Source organism: Calonectris borealis, chromosome 22, assembly GCF_964195595.1.
Source record: "Calonectris borealis chromosome 22, bCalBor7.hap1.2, whole genome shotgun sequence".
Lineage (NCBI taxonomy): Eukaryota > Metazoa > Chordata > Aves > Procellariiformes > Procellariidae > Calonectris > Calonectris borealis.
The window spans coordinates 2,786,094-2,797,230 of record NC_134333.1 but is presented as its reverse complement, the minus strand read 5'-3'; the positions used below and the strand labels follow the sequence as shown (position 1 = coordinate 2,797,230).

The 11,137-nt window shown below is 51.3% G+C and overlaps 1 pseudogene; it reads left to right on the top strand.

Moving 5' to 3' along the window:
* Positions 1-788: 788 nt before the first annotated feature.
* Positions 789-11,137, top strand: part of LOC142091751 (von Willebrand factor A domain-containing protein 5A-like) — a 29,515-nt pseudogene continuing 19,166 nt past the window's right edge.

The following is an 11,137-nucleotide window of genomic DNA, read 5'->3' as shown; positions in this document are numbered from 1 at the left end:
AGGAAGAGTTCAGACCACCGACCTGTACACAGACCTGGTGGCTTTACGTGTCTAAAACCAGACACTTTTTATCATCCTCGCCCTCACATTCCACACAACTGCATTTGCTCATCAATTCCTCCAACACCCTCCTGCCCCCCACTTCCCTGGATGTGCATCCATGTATCCCAACTACAAAGTCATTCATCCATTGCCCTCCCCAATTCCCCATACGGTCACTTTTTTCTGCCATTCAGTCCTACTGCCACTGAATACAGCCCTCTCCAACCATCCAGCTACACCGTTCTCCTCACACAAATCCATGCATTCCTCCACCCATCCTCCCAGATGGTGCTTTGCCCGCTCTGTCTGTCCACCCTTCTGCCCATTTCTTCCTCTGTCAACATTGGTACCGCTGTCCTCCAGGTGCAATTATCACTGCTCAGGCCCAAACTCATGCTGTGCCGTATGTCTCAGGCTGTGAGCCATCATTGCTCCCACCTCCCCTGGGCTCTCATCTGAATTAAGCACCACCACCCCGTTGAACCAATACGCATTTTTGACACCTGCAATTCCCATCCCAGGCCTCTCTCCTACTAATCTGCTACCAGCTGGTGTGAGAGGGGCAAAAAGGATCCTGAGTTGGGATGTGAGGAAGCAAAGAATCATCTTGGCCCGTGTATGTGGAGGCAGAGCTCCATATCTTGGAGGAAGGGAAGATGGAGGTGTCCAGGTTTTTTTCACAAGGTCCTCATAGCTCACTTTATGCTCTTTCCCACACAGAAGCTGTTTTTGACCAAAGACTCAAGATGAGGACAAGTGGCGTCCTGTGCAAAGAGTATATGTGTAGGGGTGAGTTGGAGCCAGAAGGGTGGCATTTGTGAGCAGTGGAGAAGATTTTAGCTGGGAGAGCAATGTGGGAAGGAACTGATTTCTGGGGTGGTTGACAGGGAGTCCCATCTCACCATGTTCTGGGAACTCAGGGCCATGGCCTGTAGTCAGCCTTCACTTTTTCTGGCTGGCATAGCAAAAGATGTTTTAGTAAGTGTGATTCATCTCACCCATAGCGCTGAAGGCTTTCCAGGGAAACCATCAAAAAGTGGGAGGATGATGCAGAAGAGATGTCTGCTACTGTGGGATGGGGGGCAACACTTCTCAGTGCTATGATATTGCATCACCTCTACTGTGGTGCTAAATCATCCCCTACTGAATTGTGTTGTGAAACCTAGGTACATTGCTTGATTGGTGAGTTGCATCATCCCCTCCAGGCGAACTCTACCATCTTCTGTACGCCATCCCCCTCCAAGACATTACAGCAACCCCTATGAAGGTCTTATACCTTCCTTTGCTAAGTGTCACTCTATTCCTACTACAGTGTTACGCCATTCTTGACTAAGACGCTACTCCAACGCATTTTACCATCAGGTTTGATGCACCACTGATGCCAAACCTTGCCCTAATACGAGATGCTCTTCATCTCAAACCAGGGGCAAAGGTATGAAGAAGGTTGCCTTTCGATGGGCTGCTGTCATAGCAGGAAGGGAGGTCATCAAAGCCCTCTTCCAACCAAATTCAGATCTACACATTGTTGGCCTCAAATAAACCATACGCTACAAGTATGACAGGTGAGAAAGGGAGGTCAGCGAGAAACATCTTCACTGTTGACAATGAAAAGAAGATGAGGCTATTTCCTGTGACTCTACCTTTGATGCCATGCTAAGTGCCCTTGCTATGGTCCCCCCTTCCCTTCCAGTAGTCCAAAATGAGTAGTATATCTGCTTAACTTGAAAATCAAGCTCATCTCTTTGCAGCATTAGTCTCAAAGCAGGTGATGGGACCTGCTCCTATCTCTGGGATAAGGTCTGAAGGTTTGAGGAGCTGTAAGGCACCTCCTGCCGTTTGCGAGAAGCTCTATTGTGGGACTGTCTAACGCTATGTGCTGGGGGACAGACAGACTCTTCTCAATGCCATGGGAGGCCTGAACTAAGATGAAGCATGGCACATTGAGGCGATCTGAGGGCCCCGCTGCCGTGTGCGTTGGACAAAAAGGGGCTTAGAGAGATGAGGATCTGTGGTCTAAGGGAAACATGTTGACAGCCTCAGGGACCTTTCATTGCTATTTGTCAGCTTCTGCAGCTGACATTTCTGTGGCAGGTTTGGACACCCAACTGTTTCCCACTACAAGCAGACACTTCAAATTTAAAGTTTCCGATGTGCAACCAGGGACTCTGACAGCTGTTGTGTCTTCCTCAGGCTTATTCCAGCGAGGAGTATGGTTCTTTTCTTCCTATCCTGAAGTGGAGCTGGAAACCGTGACAGTAAATGTAACCATCCAGGACTTTGTAGCCGATGTAGAGTCTGAGCTGCTTTTCCGCAATATGCAGCAAGTCCCCAAGGAGACCATGTTCATCTTTCCTGTGGACTCTGACACTGTTGTACACACCTTCTACGCTACCATGGGGGACACTCGTATTGAAGCAATGCTCTGGGAGAAGGAGGAGGTACTGGGAATGTGGTGGGAGGGGGTGGTCCGCAGATTGGGATGAAGGGTGGAGGTGTGTCCTGGTTTCGGCTAGGATAGGGTAAATTTCTTCCTAGTGCTGTGTTTTGGATTTAGTATGAGGAGAATGTTCATAACACACGGATGTTTTCAGTTGTTGCTAAGTGCCCTCCTAGTCCAAGGACAGCTCCCATGCCTACTGACTGAGCTAGGTACACAAGATGGGAGGGAACATAATCAGGACAGCCAGCCCAGCTGGCTAATGGGGTATTCCATACCATGTGACGTCATGCTCAGTATATGAAGGGTAGGCGTGATCCAGGAAGTACCGATTGCTACTTGGTTATCGGTCAGCGCGGGTAGTGAGCAATTGCATTGTGCATCACTCATTTTGTATATTTTATCATTATCGTTATTATTTTCCCTTATTTTTCCCTGTTCTATTAAACTGTCTTTATCTCAACCCACGAGTTTTTCCTCACTCTTACCCTTCCGATTCTCTCCCCATCCCGCTGGGGGTGGGGGGAGTGAGTGAGCGGCTGTGTGGTATTTGGCTGCCTGCCAGGTTAAACCACGACAAGGTGACAGAATGGAAGCCATTGTGCAGCAGGAAAACCATGATATAGTTGCCATCACGGAAACGTGGTGGGATGACTTGCACAACTGGAGTGCTGCAATGGATGGCTATAAACTCTTCAGAAGGGATAGGCAAGGAAGGAGAGGCGGTGGGGTAGCCCTGTATGTTAGGGAATGTTTTGATCGTCTAGAGCTTAAGGATGGTGACAATAGGGTTGAGTGTTTATGGGTAAGAATCAGGGGGAAGGCCAACAAGGCAGATATCATGGTGGGAGTCTGTTATAGACCACCCAACCAGGATGAAGAGGCAGACAAAATATTCTGTAAGCAGCTGGCAGAAGTCTCACAATCACTAGCCCTTTGTCATGGTTTAATCTGGCAGGCAGCCAAATACCACGCAGCCGCTCACTCACTCCCCCGCCGCCCGCAGCGGGACGGGGAGAGAATCGGAAGGGTAAGAGTGAGAAAAACTTGTGGGTGATGTGATAGTTGAGGCTGTCTTGGGCACAGCGATCACAAAATGATAGAGTTTTTGATTCTTGGAGAAGTAAGGAGGGGGGTCAGCAGAACTGCTCCCTTGGACTTCCAGAGGGCAGACTTTGGCCTGTTTAGGGACCTGGTTAACAGAGTCCCTTGGGAGGCAGTCCTGAAGGGCAAAGGAGTCCAGGAAGGCTGGACATCCTTCAAGAAGGAAATCTTAAAGGCGCAGGAGCAGGCTGTCCCCATGTGCCGAAAGACGAGCCGGCAGGGAAGAAGACCAGCCTGGCTGAACAGAGAGCTTTGGCTGGAACTCAGGAAAAAAAGGAGAGTTTATGACCTTTGGAAGAAGGGCACGCAACTCAGGAGGACTACGAGGATGTCATGAAGTTATGCAGGGAGAAAATTAGAAGGGCCAAAGCCCAACTAGAACTTAATCTGGCTACTGCCATAAAAGACAATAAAAAATGTTTCTCTAAATACATTAGCAACAAAAGGAGGGCTAAGGAGACTCTCCATCCTTTGTTGGATGTGGGGGGAAACACAGTGACAAAGGATGATGAAAAGGCTGAGGTACTTAATGCCTTCTTTGCCTCAGTCTTTAAGAGTAAGTCCAGTTGTTCTTTGGGTACCCAGCCAAAGCTGGAAGACAGGGACAGGGAGCAGAATGAAGCCCCCATAATCCAAGGGGAAATGCTTAGTGACCTGCCACACCACGTAGACACACACAAGTCTATGGAGCTGGATGGGATCCACCCAAGGGTACTGAGGGAGCTGGCAGCAGTGCTCACCAAGAAACTTTCCATCATTTACCAGCAGTCCTGGCTAACCAGGGAGGTCCCAGTTGACTGGAGGTTAGCAAATGTGATGCCCATCTACAAGAAGGGCCGGAAGGAGGATCCGGGGAACTACAGGCTGGTCAGTCTGACCTCGGTGCCAGGAAAGGTTATGGAGCAGATCATCCTGAGTGCCATCACACGGCATGTACAGGACAACCAGGTGATCAGGTCCAGTCAGCATGGGTTTATGAAAGGCAGGTCCTGCTTGCCTAACCTGATCTCCTTCTATGACCAGGTGACCTGCTTAGTGGATGAAGGAAAGGCTGTGGATGTTGTCTACCTAGTCTTTAGTAAAGCCTTTGACACCGTTTCCCACAGCGTTCTCCTGGAGAAACTGGCTGCTCATGGCTTGGATGGGTGTACTCTTCACTGGGTAAAAAACTGGCTGGATGGCCAGGCCCAAAGAGTTGTGGTGAATGGAGTTAAATCCAGCTGGTGGCTGGTCACAAGTGGTGTGCCCCAGGGCTTAGTATTGGGGCCAGTTCTGTTCAATATCTTCATGAATGATCTGGATGAGGGGATCGAGTGCACCCTCAGGAAGTATGCAGACAACACGAAATTGGGCGGAAGTGTTCATCTGTTTGAGGGTAGAAAGGCTCTACAAAGAGATCTGGACAGGCTGGATCGATGGGCTGAGGCCAATCGTATGAGGTTCAACAAGGCCAAGTGCCGGGTCCTGCACTTGGGCCACAACAACCCCATGCAATGCTACAGGCTTGGGGAAGAGTGGCTGGAGAGGTACCCGGCGGAAAAGGACCTGGGGGTGTTGGTCAACAGCCGGCTGAACATGAGCTGGCAGTGTGCCCAGGTGGCCAAGAAGGCCAACAGCATCCTGGCCTGTATCAGAAATAGTGTGGCCAGCAGGAGGAGGGAGGTGATCGTGCCCCTGTACTGGGCACTGGTGAGGTCACACCTTGAATACTGTGTTCAGTTTTGGGCCCCTCACTACAAGAAAGACATGGAGGTGCTGGAGTGTGTCCAGAGAAGGGCAACGAAGCTGGTGAAGGGTCTAGAGAACAAGTCCTGTGAGGAGCGGCTGAGGGAACTGGGGTTGTTTAGCCTGGAAAAAAGGAGGCTGAGGGGAGACCTTATCGTGCTCTACAACTACCTGAAAGGAGGTTGTGGCGAGGTGGGTGTCGGTTCGTTCTCCCAAGTAACAAGTGATAGGACAGGAGGAAATGGTCTCAAGTTGAGCCAGGGGAGGTTTAGGTTGGATATTAGGGAAAATTTCTTCACTGAAAGGGTCGTCAAGCATTGGAACAGGCTGCCCAGGGAAGTGGTTGAGTCTCCAGGCCTGGAGGTATTTAAAAGACGTGTAGATGTGGTGCTTAGGGACATGGTTTAGTGCTAGTGGACTTGGCAGTGCTAGCTTAACAGTTGGACTTGATGTTCTTAAAGGTCTTTTCCAACCTAAACAATTCTATGATTTTATGAATCCTGTGAAGACCTCAGTGACACATTTTTCTCCCTCTGTGGCAGGCCCAGCAGCTGTGTAAAGCCACTTCAGGCATGGAGAATTTAAGATACCTGCAGGACCAGTGGGATCTTTGGGGTCCTGTCTTCGCTTGTTTCTTAGGGACCCTGCCTCCTAACAGGGAGGTGACCATCACCCTGTGCTATGTCCAGGAGCTGCCACTGCAGCCTGATGGAGCTGCCCAGTTTTGCTGGCCATGCGAGCTGTTCCCCTCGAGAAAATACATTGGTGAGTGATCCCCTCAATGCATCCCCCAGCATCACTCCCCAGCATCCCTCTGGGCGGGGGACCCCCATATCTGCACACGTGTCTCAGTGAGAGAATCTGAATATTCCCCCTTGCACCTCACAGTCAGGAACGCGCACGGGTCTCCCCATATGTCCCACAGCAAGAGATCGCCACAGATCCCTGTACAAACCACAGTGTGAGTCTACAGATCCACCATCACCACCCCCGCCACTAAGCAGCACAGTGAAGGGTGTCTCAGATGCCACGTTTCCCCCCTACCAACAACAGACAGTGCCCCACCACAGCTGTCTGCTGCCCCAGGGTCTCTTCTTTCACCTTCTCACACCTCTTTCTCACTGCAGGCTGGTTCTCTTCTGAGGAGGAGAGGCCCGAAAACGTGCACTTCAGCATCTGTCTGAAGTCAGCCCATGGTGTATCCCACATAGCCGTTAACAGCAGCTACACCCCTCTGCAATACACGGCTCCAGATCAGACATCTGCTGAGGTACGGCCCTGCCAGATGCTCGAGTCCCAACGGGCGAGTGGAGGGAAGGGTCTGCAGCCTGCTGACGCTCCTTAGGATTCCTCACTCCTTTTATTTGGTTCTCTTTCCTCCCCACACCCTACTTGTCTTCAGGTCTCCTTGAAATTGCCACCCTGGATGTGGGATGGTCTGAACTTGCTGGTGTATTACAGAGGGTCTCACACTCTCAGTGCTGTAGTGGAGAGGAGACATCCCAAAGCCCCACCTGGTGAGCGAGGAGGGTGGAAGTGGGGGTTAGGGAGAGGGTGTCAGGGAGACTGGGGGGATCTGAGGGGCTTTTCAGGCAATAAGTCAGAGCTGAGGGCTATGTGGAGGACAAAAGCAAAGAGACAGGGAAGCGGGCTTCAGCCTAAAAATCCTCCTTGTTTCCTGCCACACACTCCAGGCTCTCTGCTGGGAGACCCTGTGGTCATGGTGACGCTGATGCCCAACATTCCTGAGGTGGTGCCCCATCCAGGCCAGCTTGGGGAATTCCTCTTTCTCATGGACCGCAGCCTCTTCCAGGATGCACAGGTACCACCAGAGGAGGTCTTTGGAGGGCGTTGTCCACACTGGTCAGGGCCAGCTGGTGGGGAGAGAGGGAAGCTGCTTCACGTGGGCGGATGTTCTGCCTGGCTTCCCCATCTGAGCTCTGCCCATCCCTCCATCTGTCCCCAGAACACACTGCTCTTCCTCCTGAAGAGTTTGCCTCTGGGCTGTTACTTCAACATCTACAGTTTTGGGGCCACTTTCAAAGCCTTCTATCCGTGAGTTGGGGGTGATGATGGGGCAGGGCCGAGAGGTAAGTAAAGTATGACTTTTCTACGTGAAACTATGGGACAAGCTCTTGCTGGAAGGCAGTTATGGGGCAGGATATGTTGGGGACAGTGAGAGGGTAAGTCCTCTTTTCAGGGTGCTTCTGCAGCACTGGTAGTGGGGTAGGGCTTTGCTAGGGAGTGGCCATGTGAGGGTAGCCGTGGGCCAGGTTCTCCTCCCTCTGACACTCTGGGTGCCCTCCCACAGGCAGAGTGTGGAATACACGCAGGAAAGCATGGACCATGCAGTGGGGCGCATCTCCTCCATCTGCCCTGATCTGGGGGGCTGTGACCTGTTGGGTCTCCTAAAGTCTATCTACAGCACCCGTCTCCTTCATGGGCACCCCCGTCAGGTACCAGGGGCCAAAGGGTTATGGGGAGGGGAATGGGTGTAAACAATAGCGTCAAGGTAGACTTCAGGGCTCAGGGTGAGATATTCTGCTGCTGTTTGCACTGGGAGTTCGCGTGTCGGGGGGCATCCTCATGGCAGGGTGGGCAGTGTGGGAGGGCTTCTGTGGAATTTGCCTGCACTTGGGGAAGGTGGATCTTCCTTGTGGGGTGCCCCTTTGTGCTAAGAGGTGTCCTGGTGTTAATGAAAGGAGACACCCAATCTCTTGTCCTGTTTGAAGGCCAGAGGGCGCGAGAGGGTAAGGGAGCGAACGGGGAAGGCTTCCTGCGTTTTAGGAGGGTGTCTTTCCTCTACAGGGGTGCCCAGCCCTGGCAATCTTTGTTTCCCCTCCTCTCTCCCTCAGCTTTTCATCTTCATCCAAAGGAAGATCTCCAGTGAAGAGGAAGCTGTCATGGCTGAGGTCCACCGTTACCGGGACCAGCACAGGTAATGGGGGGCCCTGTTCCTGTCCCCTAACATGCTAATTCACAACCTTCCTCTCCCCCTGACTGTCAGAGTCCTTCAAACATTCTCCCAGATCCTAGTCTGCCCCTGTCGTGAATGAGTGGTTTAGAGGTCGCTTGAAGAACCACCATCAAAGGTAGCTAGCAAAAAGTGGTTTTAATAGAAATTTATAAAAGTGTGACTTAACAGAGTTCGATGGCAAGGTTCACTCTATCACTTACTACATGGATGAAACATCCAAAGGAAAATTGGGTTAGAGTCGAGCTAGAATGATTTATACAGAGTCCGAAGACGCAAAAGGGTAAGGGAGACCCTCCCATTAAATCACGAGGTTCAGAGCAGACCCCCTTCCTTTCTAAACTCCTGATGGAGCTTAGGTGTGGCTAGGTCCAATCTTAGTCTCAGACTTGGACAACGGTTTATGTCTAACACAAAAGGGTAAGGAGACCCTTCCGTTGAGTCACGAGATTCAGAGTAGACCCCCTTGCTTTCTAAACTCCTGATGGAGCTTAGGCGTGGCTGGATCCAATCCTAGTCCCAGACTTGGTCAACGATTTATGCCTAAGGGATTATACGTGTCTAGCAGCAGTCTAAGATTCATTCACAGTTTTAAGGTACATCACAAGATTTTAGCAACACGTAATCATTGACTAATTTAACATTTACAAAGTGAGTTAATAGAATTTACTACAATCACAACAGTGACTTAATTACAGATTATGCTTACTATCAGTTATCCAAATCAATTCACACACACACACAGAGAAATATATATAATTGTACAAAAGATATACCTGTTAAAAATTCCCCCCAAGTCCAGTGAAATATTCACATCAAATGTCTCGGCATTTCTCAACGGCTGAGGGGTTGAGCCTCAAGAAGTGTTTTAGCCCAGGCCCCATCGTCAGCTTTCGGCGACAGTCCTCCGAATATTGCAAACCTGAGAGTTCGTGAACTCTGAGTGGTGTCCCACTCAGAGGCAGATGCTGGGCGCAGCCCGCTGCGGTCCAGGAGAACTCAAAGGGTCTCACTTAGGACTTCTGTTTATAGGGTTGCAAGATGATTGGCTTTAGTCATCCATAAACTTCCATCCTGGCCACAGTCCAAGGTGGTAGTTACTAAAATTCTCAAGTTTTCAGTAAAATTGGTGCATTTCCACTTGAGCTATGGCTCAGATAAGGGTGTCAGGGGATGACAAATAATCCCCACTCTTATTCCACGCCTTGGCCAGGCAGCAGAACAGTGAGTGCTGTTCCCCACCTCAGCCATGCAAGAGTTCCTGGTATGGTCAAGGGACGCTTCACTGCCCAACTCATTACACAAAGGCCAAGGCCTAACGGGAGTTCCTGAGATCATATAGCGGCCCAGGAGAGGTGGGGGGAAATGCACCACCACAGCCCCAGTTCTTCTCTTTACCTCAATGGAACTTCAGCAACAACGCCCACACACACTTTCCTTACCTCACTAAGACTGCCTATACTCTTCATCTAGCGGGCCTCCTCTCCCAATCTTCCCCTGCTCTTAGAACTTTTCCTCTTCCCCCTCACCCTGCAATACCTCCGTGTGCTCTGTGGGCCCAAAACCCGTTCTCACTATCTCCCTGTCCAGCAGGCAATGTCTCTCACCCCGGAGTGAATGGGAAAACTCTGAGTCAGTTTCATTTCTACGATCAGAAGCATTCTTACCTCTCCAGACTTTGTCCTTTGTACCACCCTTGTCCTTCGTGCCTCTCACCTTCGTCCCACCTCTAACCTCCCCCTCTTTTCCTGTACAGGTGTTTCTGTTTTCCTACTAACAGATGTGACAGCTTCAACCTTTCCCAGGCCATGGCCCTGGAGACCAAAGGTGAATGTGTGTGCATCCACTCCAGGATGGACATGACATCCGAGGTAATGACCCAGGTAGCCCTCTGCTCTATTCAACATCTCCCATGGCTCTTCTAGACATGCAAGGCAATCCAAATACCACCATCCACTCCAACTCAGAGAGCCCCTCCAAGTTCCCCCCGCTCCCAGAACTGGGAGGGAACCCAAGTGGTCTGTGCTCTCTGCTTCCCCTTACCAGGCAGTGAAATGCCTGCAGCGCGCTCTGCAGCCTCTGGCAAGTGGGATCTCACTACATTGGGACCTTCCACCTGGCCTGGAGGTGTCAATGATCAGAAAAGCTCCTGAGATGATCTTCCAGGGACATCAGAGATCCATCTATGCCCAAATCCATGGGCAAGCACAGGTGAGAGTGATCCAGGAACCGTATGCACTGGGGCAGGGCTTTCTGGAAGGTAAAGGACCCACTCCCTGTTTCACCTTCCCAGCACTGAGAGTCCTTCACCTCCATTAGACCTGAGAGAGACCAGGATCAGGGCTCTGTGAACCCCTTCTTTCCCCAGAGACACCACTGCTTCTGCTCCAACCATGGACATCTACCACCTTAGGAGAGCAGGGAGGGAACCTAGGCAGCCAGGCTGCCTTGCAGATGAACATTTCTGTCTGACTCTTTCCCTTCTGCCACCAGGATCCAGAGGGGGGTGAGGGAGCAGTGACCCTTCAGTACCACGTGGGCAGCCAGTCCTTCGATTACACACTCAGGTTCTCACTGTCCCCATCATCAGATGGCAGGTGAGAGGGTAACAGACTTGCCCATGAGGCAGAGTGGCAAGGTCTGGAGGAGGGGCAGCAGGTGACCCTTTGCTTGCATCCTTCCCACTGCAGCCGGAGGTGGGAAGAGATTCTGGGCATCCAGTGCTCCCCCCTTGTCCCCTCTGCCCTGACCTTGGGAGAGGACCTGGGTGAACATTACCCCACTGCCCTCTCCTCTTTACTGCACGTGTCCCTTGCCCCTCCCCGAGGTGGAACCAAGGACTAACTCCCTGCCCC